The following is a 20,601-nucleotide window of genomic DNA, read 5'->3' as shown; positions in this document are numbered from 1 at the left end:
ATTTCTCAGTGCTCTCGGGCGCTTGTTCTTCTGGGAATGTCCACTGCTGTGGCCAAGGCGGGGGACGCACAGCTCGGGCCAGGGCAAGCAGCCGCCCTCCTCCGTCGCCTCCTGGAGCCGTATCCTTGGGTGGGTGCGTGGCTCCCAGCGGAGGTCTCGGGGACCCTTCCGGTCCTCTTCGTCCGGAAAGCGCCACTGCCCCTCCAGCCCATCAGGAAAACGGCAGCCGCGCCCTTCGCCGACCCGCTCCGCCCTCCTCCACACTCAGGGCCTGGGGCTGCGGGGCTGAATCGTGAGGCTTTCCAGCCCAGGACTTCACCTCTGGCCCCTTTCACACCCGGGATCTTGGGAAGAAGAAACAAAACCAAACACAGCCAAAGCCATCTCCTCCGACCCGGGGCCCCTCCACATCCCTTCCGATCCCGGGTTCCTGCCGGCCTCCCGGGGCGTTTCTCCCAGGCAGGCCTTCGCGGCCACTACACGGGGCTGAGCACTCGAGTCCTCGGGCGTCACGGGGCCCGCGGCCACGCCAAGCACGCACGACTCCCGGGTCTCGTCTGCTCCTGGGTGCCCTGGGCCTCTTCCCTGTGCCGCTGCTGGGTCTTGTGCCCCTGCTTGGCCTCCTTCAGACCCGGCCCCGTGCTACGCGGCCACGTGCTACAGGATCGTGCCAGCAGAACTGGCCCTGGCTGAGCCCCGTACCCACCCTCCTGCCATCCCTGGCCCTGCTAGCAAATGGCAGAGATCCTCTGGCCTCCGAGCCCAGACAAAAATCCTGATGCAGTTGGCCGAGGGGCCGCAAACCAAGGCTTCGCTTGTTCCCGCTCAGGCCCCAGCCATACCCTCTTGTCCTTCGGCTGCTCGTGTGTGGGGTGGGGGAGAGGAGGGTGCGTCCCCGTGCGTGCGTGCGTGGTCTGGGTGTCTCTGCGTGGTGTGTGTGTGTGTGTGTGTGTGTGTGTGTTAGATGCCGTGCCTGGTGTAGGTGGGGAAGAGCAAGCCCTCACGCACAGAGCCCCATCACACACTGGGGCCGGGCCGAGGGGGTCAATCTGCTCGGCCTGATTGCGTTGGGCATACATTGCAGAAGGTGGGTTTTCCAAGGCGGAGCAGAGGGTCCCGGCACCTGAGGTTGTCCACGGGGAGAATGTCTGTTCCACGGGGGCAAGCGGTCCCTTCCGTCGTGCCCAAGCCCATGTGACCCCGAAGGCCAGGTGGCCCCGGTCCTTGAGCTGACTGAGGAGTGCTTTGAGACCCGGAGGGTGGCACAGGCGACTGGGCGCCAGCGGCGGCCCTCCCTCCCTTTGAGCGGGACGGGGAGCTGCCGCTGGCATCCGGAGCTCTGGCGGCCTGCGCCCTCTGTCCCTGTGACCGCAGGCTCTGCCGTGGGAGGCGGGATCCCACGTAGAGGTCGCGCGCTGGCTGCCCTGTCTTGGGTTGAGCGACGGAGCGCGACGTGGAGCAGCACCCGACTGAGGCTCCCTGCTTCTCTGTCCCCTGGCGTCTTGCCCTGGACCCAGTGCACCACCTTGTGGCGAGCCCAGGTGTGGCGCGTCCCGCTGTGGGGCCCGCTGGGGTGCAGGACCCACTTTCTCATGGCTTCCGCACGTCCCTCCCCGCCCGCCTGGAGGGCAGTTGGGGAGCGGTCCCCAACGTGGCCTGGGACCAACCTCGCTGGTGACCCGTGTCGCGGGCGCGCGCCCCAGGAGAGTGTGGGGAGGGGAGAGGATTCGGGGACGTAGCTGTGAGGATTCGGTGTGCGTGGGTCTGGCGGGTGGCCCGGACGGGGTCGGGGTCGTGGTCACGGTGGGTCGTTGTGGTGGTGGTGGTGGTGGTGGTGCTGGGGGTGGTGGTGGTGGTGGGGGGGGTGGTGGCGAAGTCCCCGAAGACAAAAGGAGCAGCGAGGGAGGGAGGAGCAAAAGCCTACAGCACCCGGTATTCCCAGGCGGTCTCCCATCCAAGTACTAACCAGGCCCGACCCTGCTTAGCTTCCGAGATCAGACGAGATCGGGCGCGTTCAGGGTGGTATGGCCGTAGACGCTAGCCGCCGCCTCCGGGAGCCCCAAGAGCCTGCCGAGGGCCCCGGCGTGCGTCTCCACGCTGCTCTCCTGGCACGGCTGGGAGTCCGGGTGGGGGCTGGCAGCCCGGGGCCAGCGGCCAGAGGCCCCGCGCGCCTGCTCGGGCAGCCGGTCTCGCCCAGGTGGCCGCTGGGTGGCTTTCTTCCCGAGGTGTCCTGCTGCCAGGACGAGGGTCAAGTTTTCTCGGGGGAAAATTTCTCAGTGCTCTCGGGCGCTTGTTCTTCTGGGAATGTCCACTGCTGTGGCCAAGGCGGGGGACGCACAGCTCGGGCCAGGGCAAGCAGCCGCCCTCCTCCGTCGCCTCCTGGAGCCGTATCCTTGGGTGGGTGCGTGGCTCCCAGCGGAGGTCTCGGGGACCCTTCCGGTCCTCTTCGTCCGGAAAGCGCCACTGCCCCTCCAGCCCATCAGGAAAACGGCAGCCGCGCCCTTCGCCGACCCGCTCCGCCCTCCTCCACACTCAGGGCCTGGGGCTGCGGGGCTGAATCGTGAGGCTTTCCAGCCCAGGACTTCACCTCTGGCCCCTTTCACACCCGGGATCTTGGGAAGAAGAAACAAAACCAAACACAGCCAAAGCCATCTCCTCCGACCCGGGGCCCCTCCACATCCCTTCCGATCCCGGGTTCCTGCCGGCCTCCCGGGGCGTTTCTCCCAGGCAGGCCTTCGCGGCCACTACACGGGGCTGAGCACTCGAGTCCTCGGGCGTCACGGGGCCCGCGGCCACGCCAAGCACGCACGACTCCCGGGTCTCGTCTGCTCCTGGGTGCCCTGGGCCTCTTCCCTGTGCCGCTGCTGGGTCTTGTGCCCCTGCTTGGCCTCCTTCAGACCCGGCCCCGTGCTACGCGGCCACGTGCTACAGGATCGTGCCAGCAGAACTGGCCCTGGCTGAGCCCCGTACCCACCCTCCTGCCATCCCTGGCCCTGCTAGCAAATGGCAGAGATCCTCTGGCCTCCGAGCCCAGACAAAAATCCTGATGCAGTTGGCCGAGGGGCCGCAAACCAAGGCTTCGCTTGTTCCCGCTCAGGCCCCAGCCATACCCTCTTGTCCTTCGGCTGCTCGTGTGTGGGGTGGGGGAGAGGAGGGTGCGTCCCCGTGCGTGCGTGCGTGGTCTGGGTGTCTCTGCGTGGTGTGTGTGTGTGTGTGTGTGTGTGTGTGTGTTAGATGCCGTGCCTGGTGTAGGTGGGGAAGAGCAAGCCCTCACGCACAGAGCCCCATCACACACTGGGGCCGGGCCGAGGGGGTCAATCTGCTCGGCCTGATTGCGTTGGGCATACATTGCAGAAGGTGGGTTTTCCAAGGCGGAGCAGAGGGTCCCGGCACCTGAGGTTGTCCACGGGGAGAATGTCTGTTCCACGGGGGCAAGCGGTCCCTTCCGTCGTGCCCAAGCCCATGTGACCCCGAAGGCCAGGTGGCCCCGGTCCTTGAGCTGACTGAGGAGTGCTTTGAGACCCGGAGGGTGGCACAGGCGACTGGGCGCCAGCGGCGGCCCTCCCTCCCTTTGAGCGGGACGGGGAGCTGCCGCTGGCATCCGGAGCTCTGGCGGCCTGCGCCCTCTGTCCCTGTGACCGCAGGCTCTGCCGTGGGAGGCGGGATCCCACGTAGAGGTCGCGCGCTGGCTGCCCTGTCTTGGGTTGAGCGACGGAGCGCGACGTGGAGCAGCACCCGACTGAGGCTCCCTGCTTCTCTGTCCCCTGGCGTCTTGCCCTGGACCCAGTGCACCACCTTGTGGCGAGCCCAGGTGTGGCGCGTCCCGCTGTGGGGCCCGCTGGGGTGCAGGACCCACTTTCTCATGGCTTCCGCACGTCCCTCCCCGCCCGCCTGGAGGGCAGTTGGGGAGCGGTCCCCAACGTGGCCTGGGACCAACCTCGCTGGTGACCCGTGTCGCGGGCGCGCGCCCCAGGAGAGTGTGGGGAGGGGAGAGGATTCGGGGACGTAGCTGTGAGGATTCGGTGTGCGTGGGTCTGGCGGGTGGCCCGGACGGGGTCGGGGTCGTGGTCACGGTGGGTCGTTGTGGTGGTGGTGGTGGTGGTGGTGCTGGGGGTGGTGGTGGTGGTGGGGGGGGTGGTGGCGAAGTCCCCGAAGACAAAAGGAGCAGCGAGGGAGGGAGGAGCAAAAGCCTACAGCACCCGGTATTCCCAGGCGGTCTCCCATCCAAGTACTAACCAGGCCCGACCCTGCTTAGCTTCCGAGATCAGACGAGATCGGGCGCGTTCAGGGTGGTATGGCCGTAGACGCTAGCCGCCGCCTCCGGGAGCCCCAAGAGCCTGCCGAGGGCCCCGGCGTGCGTCTCCACGCTGCTCTCCTGGCACGGCTGGGAGTCCGGGTGGGGGCTGGCAGCCCGGGGCCAGCGGCCAGAGGCCCCGCGCGCCTGCTCGGGCAGCCGGTCTCGCCCAGGTGGCCGCTGGGTGGCTTTCTTCCCGAGGTGTCCTGCTGCCAGGACGAGGGTCAAGTTTTCTCGGGGAAAATTTCTCAGTGCTCTCGGGCGCTTGTTCTTCTGGGAATGTCCACTGCTGTGGCCAAGGCGGGGGACGCACAGCTCGGGCCAGGGCAAGCAGCCGCCCTCCTCCGTCGCCTCCTGGAGCCGTATCCTTGGGTGGGTGCGTGGCTCCCAGCGGAGGTCTCGGGGACCCTTCCGGTCCTCTTCGTCCGGAAAGCGCCACTGCCCCTCCAGCCCATCAGGAAAACGGCAGCCGCGCCCTTCGCCGACCCGCTCCGCCCTCCTCCACACTCAGGGCCTGGGGCTGCGGGGCTGAATCGTGAGGCTTTCCAGCCCAGGACTTCACCTCTGGCCCCTTTCACACCCGGGATCTTGGGAAGAAGAAACAAAACCAAACACAGCCAAAGCCATCTCCTCCGACCCGGGGCCCCTCCACATCCCTTCCGATCCCGGGTTCCTGCCGGCCTCCCGGGGCGTTTCTCCCAGGCAGGCCTTCGCGGCCACTACACGGGGCTGAGCACTCGAGTCCTCGGGCGTCACGGGGCCCGCGGCCACGCCAAGCACGCACGACTCCCGGGTCTCGTCTGCTCCTGGGTGCCCTGGGCCTCTTCCCTGTGCCGCTGCTGGGTCTTGTGCCCCTGCTTGGCCTCCTTCAGACCCGGCCCCGTGCTACGCGGCCACGTGCTACAGGATCGTGCCAGCAGAACTGGCCCTGGCTGAGCCCCGTACCCACCCTCCTGCCATCCCTGGCCCTGCTAGCAAATGGCAGAGATCCTCTGGCCTCCGAGCCCAGACAAAAATCCTGATGCAGTTGGCCGAGGGGCCGCAAACCAAGGCTTCGCTTGTTCCCGCTCAGGCCCCAGCCATACCCTCTTGTCCTTCGGCTGCTCGTGTGTGGGGTGGGGGAGAGGAGGGTGCGTCCCCGTGCGTGCGTGCGTGGTCTGGGTGTCTCTGCGTGGTGTGTGTGTGTGTGTGTGTGTGTGTGTGTGTTAGATGCCGTGCCTGGTGTAGGTGGGGAAGAGCAAGCCCTCACGCACAGAGCCCCATCACACACTGGGGCCGGGCCGAGGGGGTCAATCTGCTCGGCCTGATTGCGTTGGGCATACATTGCAGAAGGTGGGTTTTCCAAGGCGGAGCAGAGGGTCCCGGCACCTGAGGTTGTCCACGGGGAGAATGTCTGTTCCACGGGGGCAAGCGGTCCCTTCCGTCGTGCCCAAGCCCATGTGACCCCGAAGGCCAGGTGGCCCCGGTCCTTGAGCTGACTGAGGAGTGCTTTGAGACCCGGAGGGTGGCACAGGCGACTGGGCGCCAGCGGCGGCCCTCCCTCCCTTTGAGCGGGACGGGGAGCTGCCGCTGGCATCCGGAGCTCTGGCGGCCTGCGCCCTCTGTCCCTGTGACCGCAGGCTCTGCCGTGGGAGGCGGGATCCCACGTAGAGGTCGCGCGCTGGCTGCCCTGTCTTGGGTTGAGCGACGGAGCGCGACGTGGAGCAGCACCCGACTGAGGCTCCCTGCTTCTCTGTCCCCTGGCGTCTTGCCCTGGACCCAGTGCACCACCTTGTGGCGAGCCCAGGTGTGGCGCGTCCCGCTGTGGGGCCCGCTGGGGTGCAGGACCCACTTTCTCATGGCTTCCGCACGTCCCTCCCCGCCCGCCTGGAGGGCAGTTGGGGAGCGGTCCCCAACGTGGCCTGGGACCAACCTCGCTGGTGACCCGTGTCGCGGGCGCGCGCCCCAGGAGAGTGTGGGGAGGGGAGAGGATTCGGGGACGTAGCTGTGAGGATTCGGTGTGCGTGGGTCTGGCGGGTGGCCCGGACGGGGTCGGGGTCGTGGTCACGGTGGGTCGTTGTGGTGGTGGTGGTGGTGGTGGTGCTGGGGGTGGTGGTGGTGGTGGGGGGGGTGGTGGCGAAGTCCCCGAAGACAAAAGGAGCAGCGAGGGAGGGAGGAGCAAAAGCCTACAGCACCCGGTATTCCCAGGCGGTCTCCCATCCAAGTACTAACCAGGCCCGACCCTGCTTAGCTTCCGAGATCAGACGAGATCGGGCGCGTTCAGGGTGGTATGGCCGTAGACGCTAGCCGCCGCCTCCGGGAGCCCCAAGAGCCTGCCGAGGGCCCCGGCGTGCGTCTCCACGCTGCTCTCCTGGCACGGCTGGGAGTCCGGGTGGGGGCTGGCAGCCCGGGGCCAGCGGCCAGAGGCCCCGCGCGCCTGCTCGGGCAGCCGGTCTCGCCCAGGTGGCCGCTGGGTGGCTTTCTTCCCGAGGTGTCCTGCTGCCAGGACGAGGGTCAAGTTTTCTCGGGGGAAAATTTCTCAGTGCTCTCGGGCGCTTGTTCTTCTGGGAATGTCCACTGCTGTGGCCAAGGCGGGGGACGCACAGCTCGGGCCAGGGCAAGCAGCCGCCCTCCTCCGTCGCCTCCTGGAGCCGTATCCTTGGGTGGGTGCGTGGCTCCCAGCGGAGGTCTCGGGGACCCTTCCGGTCCTCTTCGTCCGGAAAGCGCCACTGCCCCTCCAGCCCATCAGGAAAACGGCAGCCGCGCCCTTCGCCGACCCGCTCCGCCCTCCTCCACACTCAGGGCCTGGGGCTGCGGGGCTGAATCGTGAGGCTTTCCAGCCCAGGACTTCACCTCTGGCCCCTTTCACACCCGGGATCTTGGGAAGAAGAAACAAAACCAAACACAGCCAAAGCCATCTCCTCCGACCCGGGGCCCCTCCACATCCCTTCCGATCCCGGGTTCCTGCCGGCCTCCCGGGGCGTTTCTCCCAGGCAGGCCTTCGCGGCCACTACACGGGGCTGAGCACTCGAGTCCTCGGGCGTCACGGGGCCCGCGGCCACGCCAAGCACGCACGACTCCCGGGTCTCGTCTGCTCCTGGGTGCCCTGGGCCTCTTCCCTGTGCCGCTGCTGGGTCTTGTGCCCCTGCTTGGCCTCCTTCAGACCCGGCCCCGTGCTACGCGGCCACGTGCTACAGGATCGTGCCAGCAGAACTGGCCCTGGCTGAGCCCCGTACCCACCCTCCTGCCATCCCTGGCCCTGCTAGCAAATGGCAGAGATCCTCTGGCCTCCGAGCCCAGACAAAAATCCTGATGCAGTTGGCCGAGGGGCCGCAAACCAAGGCTTCGCTTGTTCCCGCTCAGGCCCCAGCCATACCCTCTTGTCCTTCGGCTGCTCGTGTGTGGGGTGGGGGAGAGGAGGGTGCGTCCCCGTGCGTGCGTGCGTGGTCTGGGTGTCTCTGCGTGGTGTGTGTGTGTGTGTGTGTGTGTGTGTGTGTTAGATGCCGTGCCTGGTGTAGGTGGGGAAGAGCAAGCCCTCACGCACAGAGCCCCATCACACACTGGGGCCGGGCCGAGGGGGTCAATCTGCTCGGCCTGATTGCGTTGGGCATACATTGCAGAAGGTGGGTTTTCCAAGGCGGAGCAGAGGGTCCCGGCACCTGAGGTTGTCCACGGGGAGAATGTCTGTTCCACGGGGGCAAGCGGTCCCTTCCGTCGTGCCCAAGCCCATGTGACCCCGAAGGCCAGGTGGCCCCGGTCCTTGAGCTGACTGAGGAGTGCTTTGAGACCCGGAGGGTGGCACAGGCGACTGGGCGCCAGCGGCGGCCCTCCCTCCCTTTGAGCGGGACGGGGAGCTGCCGCTGGCATCCGGAGCTCTGGCGGCCTGCGCCCTCTGTCCCTGTGACCGCAGGCTCTGCCGTGGGAGGCGGGATCCCACGTAGAGGTCGCGCGCTGGCTGCCCTGTCTTGGGTTACGGAGCGCGACGTGGAGCAGCACCCGACTGAGGCTCCCTGCTTCTCTGTCCCCTGGCGTCTTGCCCTGGACCCAGTGCACCACCTTGTGGCGAGCCCAGGTGTGGCGCGTCCCGCTGTGGGGCCCGCTGGGGTGCAGGACCCACTTTCTCATGGCTTCCGCACGTCCCTCCCCGCCCGCCTGGAGGGCAGTTGGGGAGCGGTCCCCAACGTGGCCTGGGACCAACCTCGCTGGTGACCCGTGTCGCGGGCGCGCGCCCCAGGAGAGTGTGGGGAGGGGAGAGGATTCGGGGACGTAGCTGTGAGGATTCGGTGTGCGTGGGTCTGGCGGGTGGCCCGGACGGGGTCGGGGTCGTGGTCACGGTGGGTCGTTGTGGTGGTGGTGGTGGTGGTGGTGCTGGGGGTGGTGGTGGTGGTGGGGGGGGTGGTGGCGAAGTCCCCGAAGACAAAAGGAGCAGCGAGGGAGGGAGGAGCAAAAGCCTACAGCACCCGGTATTCCCAGGCGGTCTCCCATCCAAGTACTAACCAGGCCCGACCCTGCTTAGCTTCCGAGATCAGACGAGATCGGGCGGGTTCAGGGTGGTATGGCCGTAGACGCTAGCCGCCGCCTCCGGGAGCCCCAAGAGCCTGCCGAGGGCCCCGGCGTGCGTCTCCACGCTGCTCTCCTGGCACGGCTGGGAGTCCGGGTGGGGGCTGGCAGCCCGGGGCCAGCGGCCAGAGGCCCCGCGCGCCTGCTCGGGCAGCCGGTCTCGCCCAGGTGGCCGCTGGGTGGCTTTCTTCCCGAGGTGTCCTGCTGCCAGGACGAGGGTCAAGTTTTCTCGGGGGAAAATTTCTCAGTGCTCTCGGGCGCTTGTTCTTCTGGGAATGTCCACTGCTGTGGCCAAGGCGGGGGACGCACAGCTCGGGCCAGGGCAAGCAGCCGCCCTCCTCCGTCGCCTCCTGGAGCCGTATCCTTGGGTGGGTGCGTGGCTCCCAGCGGAGGTCTCGGGGACCCTTCCGGTCCTCTTCGTCCGGAAAGCGCCACTGCCCCTCCAGCCCATCAGGAAAACGGCAGCCGCGCCCTTCGCCGACCCGCTCCGCCCTCCTCCACACTCAGGGCCTGGGGCTGCGGGGCTGAATCGTGAGGCTTTCCAGCCCAGGACTTCACCTCTGGACCCTTTCACACCCGGGATCTTGGGAAGAAGAAACAAAACCAAACACAGCCAAAGCCATCTCCTCCGACCTGGGGCCCCTCCACATCCCTTCCGATCCCGGGTTCCTGCCGGCCTCCCGGGGCGTTTCTCCCAGGCAGGCCTTCGCGGCCACTACACGGGGCTGAGCACTCGAGTCCTCGGGCGTCACGGGGCCCGCGGCCACGCCAAGCACGCACGACTCCCGGGTCTCGTCTGCTCCTGGGTGCCCTGGGCCTCTTCCCTGTGCCGCTGCTGGGTCTTGTGCCCCTGCTTGGCCTCCTTCAGACCCGGCCCCGTGCTACGCGGCCACGTGCTACAGGATCGTGCCAGCAGAACTGGCCCTGGCTGAGCCCCGTACCCACCCTCCTGCCATCCCTGGCCCTGCTAGCAAATGGCAGAGATCCTCTGGCCTCCGAGCCCAGACAAAAATCCTGATGCAGTTGGCCGAGGGGCCGCAAACCAAGGCTTCGCTTGTTCCCGCTCAGGCCCCAGCCATACCCTCTTGTCCTTCGGCTGCTCGTGTGTGGGGTGGGGGAGAGGAGGGTGCGTCCCCGTGCGTGCGTGCGTGGTCTGGGTGTCTCTGCGTGGTGTGTGTGTGTGTGTGTGTGTGTGTTAGATGCCGTGCCTGGTGTAGGTGGGGAAGAGCAAGCCCTCACGCACAGAGCCCCATCACACACTGGGGCCGGGCCGAGGGGGTCAATCTGCTCGGCCTGATTGCGTTGGGCATACATTGCAGAAGGTGGGTTTTCCAAGGCGGAGCAGAGGGTCCCGGCACCTGAGGTTGTCCACGGGGAGAATGTCTGTTCCACGGGGGCAAGCGGTCCCTTCCGTCGTGCCCAAGCCCATGTGACCCCGAAGGCCAGGTGGCCCCGGTCCTTGAGCTGACTGAGGAGTGCTTTGAGACCCGGAGGGTGGCACAGGCGACTGGGCGCCAGCGGCGGCCCTCCCTCCCTTTGAGCGGGACGGGGAGCTGCCGCTGGCATCCGGAGCTCTGGCGGCCTGCGCCCTCTGTCCCTGTGACCGCATGCTCTGCCGTGGGAGGCGGGATCCCACGTAGAGGTCGCGCGCTGGCTGCCCTGTCTTGGGTTGAGCGACGGAGGGCGACGTGGAGCAGCACCCGACTGAGGCTCCCTGCTTCTCTGTCCCCTGGCGTCTTGCCCTGGACCCAGTGCACCACCTTGTGGCGAGCCCAGGTGTGGCGCGTCCCGCTGTGGGGCCCGCTGGGGTGCAGGACCCACTTTCTCATGGCTTCCGCACGTCCCTCCCCGCCCGCCTGGAGGGCAGTTGGGGAGCGGTCCCCAACGTGGCCTGGGACCAACCTCGCTGGTGACCCGTGTCGCGGGCGCGCGCCCCAGGAGAGTGTGGGGAGGGGAGAGGATTCGGGGACGTAGCTGTGAGGATTCGGTGTGCGTGGGTCTGGCGGGTGGCCCGGACGGGGTCGGGGTCGTGGTCACGGTGGGTCGTTGTGGTGGTGGTGGTGGTGGTGGTGCTGGGGGTGGTGGTGGTGGTGGGGGGGGTGGTGGCGAAGTCCCCGAAGACAAAAGGAGCAGCGAGGGAGGGAGGAGCAAAAGCCTACAGCACCCGGTATTCCCAGGCGGTCTCCCATCCAAGTACTAACCAGGCCCGACCCTGCTTAGCTTCCGAGATCAGACGAGATCGGGCGCGTTCAGGGTGGTATGGCCGTAGACGCTAGCCGCCGCCTCCGGGAGCCCCAAGAGCCTGCCGAGGGCCCCGGCGTGCGTCTCCACGCTGCTCTCCTGGCACGGCTGGGAGTCCGGGTGGGGGCTGGCAGCCCGGGGCCAGCGGCCAGAGGCCCCGCGCGCCTGCTCGGGCAGCCGGTCTCGCCCAGGTGGCCGCTGGGTGGCTTTCTTCCCGAGGTGTCCTGCTGCCAGGACGAGGGTCAAGTTTTCTCGGGGGAAAATTTCTCAGTGCTCTCGGGCGCTTGTTCTTCTGGGAATGTCCACTGCTGTGGCCAAGGCGGGGGACGCACAGCTCGGGCCAGGGCAAGCAGCCGCCCTCCTCCGTCGCCTCCTGGAGCCGTATCCTTGGGTGGGTGCGTGGCTCCCAGCGGAGGTCTCGGGGACCCTTCCGGTCCTCTTCGTCCGGAAAGCGACACTGCCCCTCCAGCCCATCAGGAAAACGGCAGCCGCGCCCTTCGCCGACCCGCTCCGCCCTCCTCCACACTCAGGGCCTGGGGCTGCGGGGCTGAATCGTGAGGCTTTCCAGCCCAGGACTTCACCTCTGGCCCCTTTCACACCCGGGATCTTGGGAAGAAGAAACAAAACCAAACACAGCCAAAGCCATCTCCTCCGACCCGGGGCCCCTCCACATCCCTTCCGATCCCGGGTTCCTGCCGGCCTCCCGGGGCGTTTCTCCCAGGCAGGCCTTCGCGGCCACTACACGGGGCTGAGCACTCGAGTCCTCGGGCGTCACGGGGCCCGCGGCCACGCCAAGCACGCACGACTCCCGGGTCTCGTCTGCTCCTGGGTGCCCTGGGCCTCTTCCCTGTGCCGCTGCTGGGTCTTGTGCCCCTGCTTGGCCTCCTTCAGACCCGGCCCCGTGCTACGCGGCCACGTGCTACAGGATCGTGCCAGCAGAACTGGCCCTGGCTGAGCCCCGTACCCACCCTCCTGCCATCCCTGGCCCTGCTAGCAAATGGCAGAGATCCTCTGGCCTCCGAGCCCAGACAAAAATCCTGATGCAGTTGGCCGAGGGGCCGCAAACCAAGGCTTCGCTTGTTCCCGCTCAGGCCCCAGCCATACCCTCTTGTCCTTCGGCTGCTCGTGTGTGGGGTGGGGGAGAGGAGGGTGCGTCCCCGTGCGTGCGTGCGTGGTCTGGGTGTCTCTGCGTGGTGTGTGTGTGTGTGTGTGTGTGTGTGTGTGTGTGTGTGTGTGTTAGATGCCGTGCCTGGTGTAGGTGGGGAAGAGCAAGCCCTCACGCACAGAGCCCCATCACACACTGGGGCCGGGCCGAGGGGGTCAATCTGCTCGGCCTGATTGCGTTGGGCATACATTGCAGAAGGTGGGTTTTCCAAGGCGGAGCAGAGGGTCCCGGCACCTGAGGTTGTCCACGGGGAGAATGTCTGTTCCACGGGGGCAAGCGGTCCCTTCCGTCGTGCCCAAGCCCATGTGACCCCGAAGGCCAGGTGGCCCCGGTCCTTGAGCTGACTGAGGAGTGCTTTGAGACCCGGAGGGTGGCACAGGCGACTGGGCGCCAGCGGCGGCCCTCCCTCCCTTTGAGCGGGACGGGGAGCTGCCGCTGGCATCCGGAGCTCTGGCGGCCTGCGCCCTCTGTCCCTGTGACCGCAGGCTCTGCCGTGGGAGGCGGGATCCCACGTAGAGGTCGCGCGCTGGCTGCCCTGTCTTGGGTTGAGCGACGGAGGGCGACGTGGAGCAGCACCCGACTGAGGCTCCCTGCTTCTCTGTCCCCTGGCGTCTTGCCCTGGACCCAGTGCACCACCTTGTGGCGAGCCCAGGTGTGGCGCGTCCCGCTGTGGGGCCCGCTGGGGTGCAGGACCCACTTTCTCATGGCTTCCGCACGTCCCTCCCCGCCCGCCTGGAGGGCAGTTGGGGAGCGGTCCCCAACGTGGCCTGGGACCAACCTCGCTGGTGACCCGTGTCGCGGGCGTGCGCCCCAGGAGAGTGTGGGGAGGGGAGAGGATTCGGGGACGTAGCTGTGAGGATTCGGTGTGCGTGGGTCTGGCGGGTGGCCCGGACGGGGTCGGGGTCGTGGTCACGGTGGGTCGTTGTGGTGGTGGTGGTGGTGGTGGTGCTGGGGGTGGTGGTGGTGGTGGGGGAGGTGGTGGCGAAGTCCCCGAAGACAAAAGGAGCAGCGAGGGAGGGAGGAGCAAAAGCCTACAGCACCCGGTATTCCCAGGCGGTCTCCCATCCAAGTACTAACCAGGCCCGACCCTGCTTAGCTTCCGAGATCAGACGAGATCGGGCGCGTTCAGGGTGGTATGGCCGTAGACGCTAGCCGCCGCCTCCGGGAGCCCCAAGAGCCTGCCGAGGGCCCCGGCGTGCGTCTCCACGCTGCTCTCCTGGCACGGCTGGGAGTCCGGGTGGGGGCTGGCAGCCCGGGGCCAGCGGCCAGAGGCCCCGCGCGCCTGCTCGGGCAGCCGGTCTCGCCCAGGTGGCCGCTGGGTGGCTTTCTTCCCGAGGTGTCCTGCTGCCAGGACGAGGGTCAAGTTTTCTCGGGGGAAAATTTCTCAGTGCTCTCGGGCGCTTGTTCTTCTGGGAATGTCCACTGCTGTGGCCAAGGCGGGGGACGCACAGCTCGGGCCAGGGCAAGCAGCCGCCCTCCTCCGTCGCCTCCTGGAGCCGTATCCTTGGGTGGGTGCGTGGCTCCCAGCGGAGGTCTCGGGGACCCTTCCGGTCCTCTTCGTCCGGAAAGCGACACTGCCCCTCCAGCCCATCAGGAAAACGGCAGCCGCGCCCTTCGCCGACCCGCTCCGCCCTCCTCCACACTCAGGGCCTGGGGCTGCGGGGCTGAATCGTGAGGCTTTCCAGCCCAGGACTTCACCTCTGGCCCCTTTCACACCCGGGATCTTGGGAAGAAGAAACAAAACCAAACACAGCCAAAGCCATCTCCTCCGACCCGGGGCCCCTCCACATCCCTTCCCATCCCGGGTTCCTGCCGGCCTCCCGGGGCGTTTCTCCCAGGCAGGCCTTCGCGGCCACTACACGGGGCTGAGCACTCGAGTCCTCGGGCGTCACGGGGCCCGCGGCCACGCCAAGCACGCACGACTCCCGGGTCTCGTCTGCTCCTGGGTGCCCTGGGCCTCTTCCCTGTGCCGCTGCTGGGTCTTGTGCCCCTGCTTGGCCTCCTTCAGACCCGGCCCCGTGCTACGCGGCCACGTGCTACAGGATCGTGCCAGCAGAACTGGCCCTGGCTGAGCCCCGTACCCACCCTCCTGCCATCCCTGGCCCTGCTAGCAAATGGCAGAGATCCTCTGGCCTCCGAGCCCAGACAAAAATCCTGATGCAGTTGGCCGAGGGGCCGCAAACCAAGGCTTCGCTTGTTCCCGCTCAGGCCCCAGCCATACCCTCTTGTCCTTCGGCTGCTCGTGTGTGGGGTGGGGGAGAGGAGGGTGCGTCCCCGTGCGTGCGTGCGTGGTCTGGGTGTCTCTGCGTGGTGTGTGTGTGTGTGTGTGTGTGTGTGTGTGTGTGTGTGTGTGTGTTAGATGCCGTGCCTGGTGTAGGTGGGGAAGAGCAAGCCCTCACGCACAGAGCCCCATCACACACTGGGGCCGGGCCGAGGGGGTCAATCTGCTCGGCCTGATTGCGTTGGGCATACATTGCAGAAGGTGGGTTTTCCAAGGCGGAGCAGAGGGTCCCGGCACCTGAGGTTGTCCACGGGGAGAATGTCTGTTCCACGGGGGCAAGCGGTCCCTTCCGTCGTGCCCAAGCCCATGTGACCCCGAAGGCCAGGTGGCCCCGGTCCTTGAGCTGACTGAGGAGTGCTTTGAGACCCGGAGGGTGGCACAGGCGACTGGGCGCCAGCGGCGGCCCTCCCTCCCTTTGAGCGGGACGGGGAGCTGCCGCTGGCATCCGGAGCTCTGGCGGCCTGCGCCCTCTGTCCCTGTGACCGCAGGCTCTGCCGTGGGAGGCGGGATCCCACGTAGAGGTCGCGCGCTGGCTGCCCTGTCTTGGGTTGAGCGACGGAGCGCGACGTGGAGCAGCACCCGACTGTGGCTCCCTGCTTCTCTGTCCCCTGGCGTCTTGCCCTGGACCCAGTGCACCACCTTGTGGCGAGCCCAGGTGTGGCGCGTCCCGCTGTGGGGCCCGCTGGGGTGCAGGACCCACTTTCTCATGGCTTCCGCACGTCCCTCCCCGCCCGCCTGGAGGGCAGTTGGGGAGCGGTCCCCAACGTGGCCTGGGACCAACCTCGCTGGTGACCCGTGTCGCGGGCGCGCGCCCCAGGAGAGTGTGGGGAGGGGAGAGGATTCGGGGACGTAGCTGTGAGGATTCGGTGTGCGTGGGTCTGGCGGGTGGCCCGGACGGGGTCGGGGTCGTGGTCACGGTGGGTCGTTGTGGTGGTGGTGGTGGTGGTGGTGCTGGGGGTGGTGGTGGTGGTGGGGGGGGTGGTGGCGAAGTCCCCGAAGACAAAAGGAGCAGCGAGGGAGGGAGGAGCAAAAGCCTACAGCACCCGGTATTCCCAGGCGGTCTCCCATCCAAGTACTAACCAGGCCCGACCCTGCTTAGCTTCCGAGATCAGACGAGATCGGGCGCGTTCAGGGTGGTATGGCCGTAGACGCTAGCCGCCGCCTCCGGGAGCCCCAAGAGCCTGCCGAGGGCCCCGGCGTGCGTCTCCACGCTGCTCTCCTGGCACGGCTGGGAGTCCGGGTGGGGGCTGGCAGCCCGGGGCCAGCGGCCAGAGGCCCCGCGCGCCTGCTCGGGCAGCCGGTCTCGCCCAGGTGGCCGCTGGGTGGCTTTCTTCCCGAGGTGTCCTGCTGCCAGGACGAGGGTCAAGTTTTCTCGGGGGAAAATTTCTCAGTGCTCTCGGGCGCTTGTTCTTCTGGGAATGTCCACTGCTGTGGCCAAGGCGGGGGACGCACAGCTCGGGCCAGGGCAAGCAGCCGCCCTCCTCCGTCGCCTCCTGGAGCCGTATCCTTGGGTGGGTGCGTGGCTCCCAGCGGAGGTCTCGGGGACCCTTCCGGTCCTCTTCGTCCGGAAAGCGCCACTGCCCCTCCAGCCCATCAGGAAAACGGCAGCCGCGCCCTTCGCCGACCCGCTCCGCCCTCCTCCACACTCAGGGCCTGGGGCTGCGGGGCTGAATCGTGAGGCTTTCCAGCCCAGGACTTCACCTCTGGACCCTTTCACACCCGGGATCTTGGGAAGAAGAAACAAAACCAAACACAGCCAAAGCCATCTCCTCCGACCCGGGGCCCCTCCACATCCCTTCCGATCCCGGGTTCCTGCCGGCCTCCCGGGGCGTTTCTCCCAGGCAGGCCTTCGCGGCCACTACACGGGGCTGAGCACTCGAGTCCTCGGGCGTCACGGGGCCCGCGGCCACGCCAAGCACGCACGACTCCCGGGTCTCGTCTGCTCCTGGGTGCCCTGGGCCTCTTCCCTGTGCCGCTGCTGGGTCTTGTGCCCCTGCTTGGCCTCCTTCAGACCCGGCCCCGTGCTACGCGGCCACGTGCTACAGGATCGTGCCAGCAGAACTGGCCCTGGCTGAGCCCCGTACCCACCCTCCTGCCATCCCTGGCCCTGCTAGCAAATGGCAGAGATCCTCTGGCCTCCGAGCCCAGACAAAAATCCTGATGCAGTTGGCCGAGGGGCCGCAAACCAAGGCTTCGCTTGTTCCCGCTCAGGCCCCAGCCATACCCTCTTGTCCTTCGGCTGCTCGTGTGTGGGGTGGGGGAGAGGAGGGTGCGTCCCCGTGCGTGCGTGCGTGGTCTGGGTGTCTCTGCGTGGTGTGTGTGTGTGTGTGTGTGTGTGTGTGTGTGTGTGTGTGTGTTAGATGCCGTGCCTGGTGTAGGTGGGGAAGAGCAAGCCCTCACGCACAGAGCCCCATCACACACTGGGGCCGGGCCGAGGGGGTCAATCTGCTCGGCCTGATTGCGTTGGGCATACATTGCAGAAGGTGGGTTTTCCAAGGCGGAGCAGAGGGTCCCGGCACCTGAGGTTGTCCACGGGGAGAATGTCTGTTCCACGGGGGCAAGCGGTCCCTTCCGTCGTGCCCAAGCCCATGTGACCCCGAAGGCCAGGTGGCCCCGGTCCTTGAGCTGACTGAGGAGTGCTTTGAGACCCGGAGGGTGGCACAGGCGACTGGGCGCCAGCGGCGGCCCTCCCTCCCTTTGAGCGGGACGGGGAGCTGCCGCTGGCATCCGGAGCTCTGGCGGCCTGCGCCCTCTGTCCCTGTGACCGCAGGCTCTGCCGTGGGAGGCGGGATCCCACGTAGAGGTCGCGCGCTGGCTGCCCTGTCTTGGGTTGAGCGACGGAGCGCGACGTGGAGCAGCACCCGACTGAGGCTCCCTGCTTCTCTGTCCCCTGGCGTCTTGCCCTGGACCCAGTGCACCACCTTGTGGCGAGCCCAGGTGTGGCGCGTCCCGCTGTGGGGCCCGCTGGGGTGCAGGACCCACTTTCTCATGGCTTCCGCACGTCCCTCCCCGCCCGCCTGGAGGGCAGTTGGGGAGCGGTCCCCAACGTGGCCTGGGACCAACCTCGCTGGTGACCCGTGTCGCGGGCGCGCGCCCCAGGAGAGTGTGGGGAGGGGAGAGGATTCGGGGACGTAGCTGTGAGGATTCGGTGTGCGTGGGTCTGGCGGGTGGCCCGGACGGGGTCGGGGTCGTGGTCACGGTGGGTCGTTGTGGTGGTGGTGGTGGTGGTGGTGCTGGGGGTGGTGGTGGTGGTGGGGGGGGTGGTGGCGAAGTCCCCGAAGACAAAAGGAGCAGCGAGGGAGGGAGGAGCAAAAGCCTACAGCACCCGGTATTCCCAGGCGGTCTCCCATCCAAGTACTAACCAGGCCCGACCCTGCTTAGCTTCCGAGATCAGACGAGATCGGGCGCGTTCAGGGTGGTATGGCCGTAGACGCTAGCCGCCGCCTCCGGGAGCCCCAAGAGCCTGCCGAGGGCCCCGGCGTGCGTCTCCACGCTGCTCTCCTGGCACGGCTGGGAGTCCGGGTGGGGGCTGGCAGCCCGGGGCCAGCGGCCAGAGGCCCCGCGCGCCTGCTCGGGCAGCCGGTCTCGCCCAGGTGGCCGCTGGGTGGCTTTCTTCCCGAGGTGTCCTGCTGCCAGGACGAGGGTCAAGTTTTCTCGGGGGAAAATTTCTCAGTGCTCTCGGGCGCTTGTTCTTCTGGGAATGTCCACTGCTGTGGCCAAGGCGGGGGACGCACAGCTCGGGCCAGGGCAAGCAGCCGCCCTCCTCCGTCGCCTCCTGGAGCCGTATCCTTGGGTGGGTGCGTGGCTCCCAGCGGAGGTCTCGGGGACCCTTCCGGTCCTCTTCGTCCGGAAAGCGCCACTGCCCCTCCAGCCCATCAGGAAAACGGCAGCCGCGCCCTTCGCCGACCCGCTCCGCCCTCCTCCACACTCAGGGCCTGGGGCTGCGGGGCTGAATCGTGAGGCTTTCCAGCCCAGGACTTCACCTCTGGACCCTTTCACACCCGGGATCTTGGGAAGAAGAAACAAAACCAAACACAGCCAAAGCCATCTCCTCCGACCCGGGGCCCCTCCACATCCCTTCCGATCCCGGGTTCCTGCCGGCCTCCCGGGGCGTTTCTCCCAGGCAGGCCTTCGCGGCCACTACACGGGGCTGAGCACTCGAGTCCTCGGGCGTCACGGGGCCCGCGGCCACGCCAAGCACGCACGACTCCCGGGTCTCGTCTGCTCCTGGGTGCCCTGGGCCTCTTCCCTGTGCCGCTGCTGGGTCTTGTGCCCCTGCTTGGCCTCCTTCAGACCCGGCCCCGTGCTACGCGGCCACGTGCTACAGGATCGTGCCAGCAGAACTGGCCCTGGCTGAGCCCCGTACCCACCCTCCTGCCATCCCTGGCCCTGCTAGCAAATGGCAGAGATCCTCTGGCCTCCGAGCCCAGACAAAAATCCTGATGCAGTTGGCCGAGGGGCCGCAAACCAAGGCTTCGCTTGTTCCCGCTCAGGCCCCAGCCATACCCTCTTGTCCTTCGGCTGCTCGTGTGTGGGGTGGGGGAGAGGAGGGTGCGTCCCCGTGCGTGCGTGCGTGGTCTGGGTGTCTCTGCGTGGTGTGTGTGTGTGTGTGTGTGTGTGTGTGTTAGATGCCGTGCCTGGTGTAGGTGGGGAAGAGCAAGCCCTCACGCACAGAGCCCCATCACACACTGGGGCCGGGCCGAGGGGGTCAATCTGCTCGGCCTGATTGCGTTGGGCATACATTGCAGAAGGTGGGTTTTCCAAGGCGGAGCAGAGGGTCCCGGCACCTGAGGTTGTCCACGGGGAGAATGTCTGTTCCACGGGGGCAAGCGGTCCCTTCCGTCGTGCCCAAGCCCATGTGACCCCGAAGGCCAGGTGGCCCCGGTCCTTGAGCTGACTGAGGAGTGCTTTGAGACCCGGAGGGTGGCACAGGCGACTGGGCGCCAGCGGCGGCCCTCCCTCCCTTTGAGCGGGACGGGGAGCTGCCGCTGGCATCCGGAGCTCTGGCGGCCTGCGCCCTCTGTCCCTGTGACCGCAGGCTCTGCCGTGGGAGGCGGGATCCCACGTAGAGGTCGCGCGCTGGCTGCCCTGTCTTGGGTTGAGCGACGGAGCGCGACGTGGAGCAGCACCCGACTGAGGCTCCCTGCTTCTCTGTCCCCTGGCGTCTTGCCCTGGACCCAGTGCACCACCTTGTGGCGAGCCCAGGTGTGGCGCGTCCCGCTGTGGGGCCCGCTGGGGTGCAGGACCCACTTTCTCATGGCTTCCGCACGTCCCTCCCCGCCCGCCTGGAGGGCAGTTGGGGAGCGGTCCCCAACGTGGCCTGGGACCAACCTCGCTGGTGACCCGTGTCGCGGGCGCGCGCCCCAGGAGAGTGTGGGGAGGGGAGAGGATTCGGGGACGTAGCTGTGAGGATTCGGTGTGCGTGGGTCTGGCGGGTGGCCCGGACGGGGTCGGGGTCGTGGTCACGGTGGGTCGTTGTGGTGGTGGTGGTGGTGGTGGTGCTGGGGGTGGTGGTGGTGGTGGGGGGGGTGGTGGCGAAGTCCCCGAAGACAAAAGGAGCAGCGAGGGAGGGAGGAGCAAAAGCCTACAGCACCCGGTATTCCCAGGCGGTCTCCCATCCAAGTACTAACCAGGCCCGACCCTGCTTAGCTTCCGAGATCAGACGAGATCGGGCGCGTTCAGGGTGGTATGGCCGTAGACGCTAGCCGCCGCCTCCGGGAGCCCCAAGAGCCTGCCGAGGGCCCCGGCGTGCGTCTCCACGCTGCTCTCCTGGCACGGCTGGGAGTCCGGGTGGGGGCTGGCAGCCCGGGGCCAGCGGCCAGAGGCCCCGCGCGCCTGCTCGGGCAGCCGGTCTCGCCCAGGTGGCCGCTGGGTGGCTTTCTTCCCGAGGTGTCCTGCTGCCAGGACGAGGGTCAAGTTTTCTCGGGGGAAAATTTCTCAGTGCTCTCGGGCGCTTGTTCTTCTGGGAATGTCCACTGCTGTGGCCAAGGCGGGGGACGCACAGCTCGGGCCAGGGCAAGCAGCCGCCCTCCTCCGTCGCCTCCTGGAGCCGTATCCTTGGGTGGGTGCGTGGCTCCCAGC

At 67.7% G+C, this 20,601-nt stretch overlaps 9 non-coding genes across 9 annotated transcripts; all 9 read right to left on the bottom strand.

The window, feature by feature from the left end:
- Window positions 1-1,917: 1,917 nt before the first annotated feature.
- On the bottom strand, window positions 1,918-2,036 carry LOC141411791 (5S ribosomal RNA). The gene has a single exon (XR_012436630.1). It is a non-coding gene; the product is annotated as a 5S ribosomal RNA (ribosomal RNA).
- Window positions 2,037-4,187: 2,151 nt separating this feature from the next.
- LOC141411790 (5S ribosomal RNA) lies at window positions 4,188-4,306 on the bottom strand. Its single transcript, XR_012436629.1, has one exon. It is a non-coding gene; the product is annotated as a 5S ribosomal RNA (ribosomal RNA).
- Window positions 4,307-6,456: 2,150 nt separating this feature from the next.
- LOC141411789 (5S ribosomal RNA) lies at window positions 6,457-6,575 on the bottom strand. Its single transcript, XR_012436628.1, has one exon. It is a non-coding gene; the product is annotated as a 5S ribosomal RNA (ribosomal RNA).
- Window positions 6,576-8,721: 2,146 nt separating this feature from the next.
- LOC141412606 (5S ribosomal RNA) lies at window positions 8,722-8,840 on the bottom strand. The gene has a single exon (XR_012437447.1). It is a non-coding gene; the product is annotated as a 5S ribosomal RNA (ribosomal RNA).
- Window positions 8,841-10,985: 2,145 nt separating this feature from the next.
- On the bottom strand, window positions 10,986-11,104 carry LOC141411787 (5S ribosomal RNA). The gene has a single exon (XR_012436626.1). It is a non-coding gene; the product is annotated as a 5S ribosomal RNA (ribosomal RNA).
- A 2,163-nt stretch (window positions 11,105-13,267) lies between these two features.
- Window positions 13,268-13,386, bottom strand: LOC141411786 (5S ribosomal RNA). The gene has a single exon (XR_012436625.1). It is a non-coding gene; the product is annotated as a 5S ribosomal RNA (ribosomal RNA).
- Window positions 13,387-15,551: 2,165 nt separating this feature from the next.
- On the bottom strand, window positions 15,552-15,670 carry LOC141411785 (5S ribosomal RNA). The gene has a single exon (XR_012436624.1). It is a non-coding gene; the product is annotated as a 5S ribosomal RNA (ribosomal RNA).
- A 2,163-nt stretch (window positions 15,671-17,833) lies between these two features.
- On the bottom strand, window positions 17,834-17,952 carry LOC141411784 (5S ribosomal RNA). Its single transcript, XR_012436623.1, has one exon. It is a non-coding gene; the product is annotated as a 5S ribosomal RNA (ribosomal RNA).
- Window positions 17,953-20,101: 2,149 nt separating this feature from the next.
- Window positions 20,102-20,220, bottom strand: LOC141411783 (5S ribosomal RNA). The gene has a single exon (XR_012436622.1). It is a non-coding gene; the product is annotated as a 5S ribosomal RNA (ribosomal RNA).
- Window positions 20,221-20,601: the final 381 nt, after the last annotated feature.

Source organism: Castor canadensis, chromosome 10, assembly GCF_047511655.1.
Source record: "Castor canadensis chromosome 10, mCasCan1.hap1v2, whole genome shotgun sequence".
Taxonomy (NCBI): domain Eukaryota; kingdom Metazoa; phylum Chordata; class Mammalia; order Rodentia; family Castoridae; genus Castor; species Castor canadensis.
Note: the sequence above shows the minus strand (reverse complement) of the source record. Positions and strands in the feature narration are given on the sequence as shown.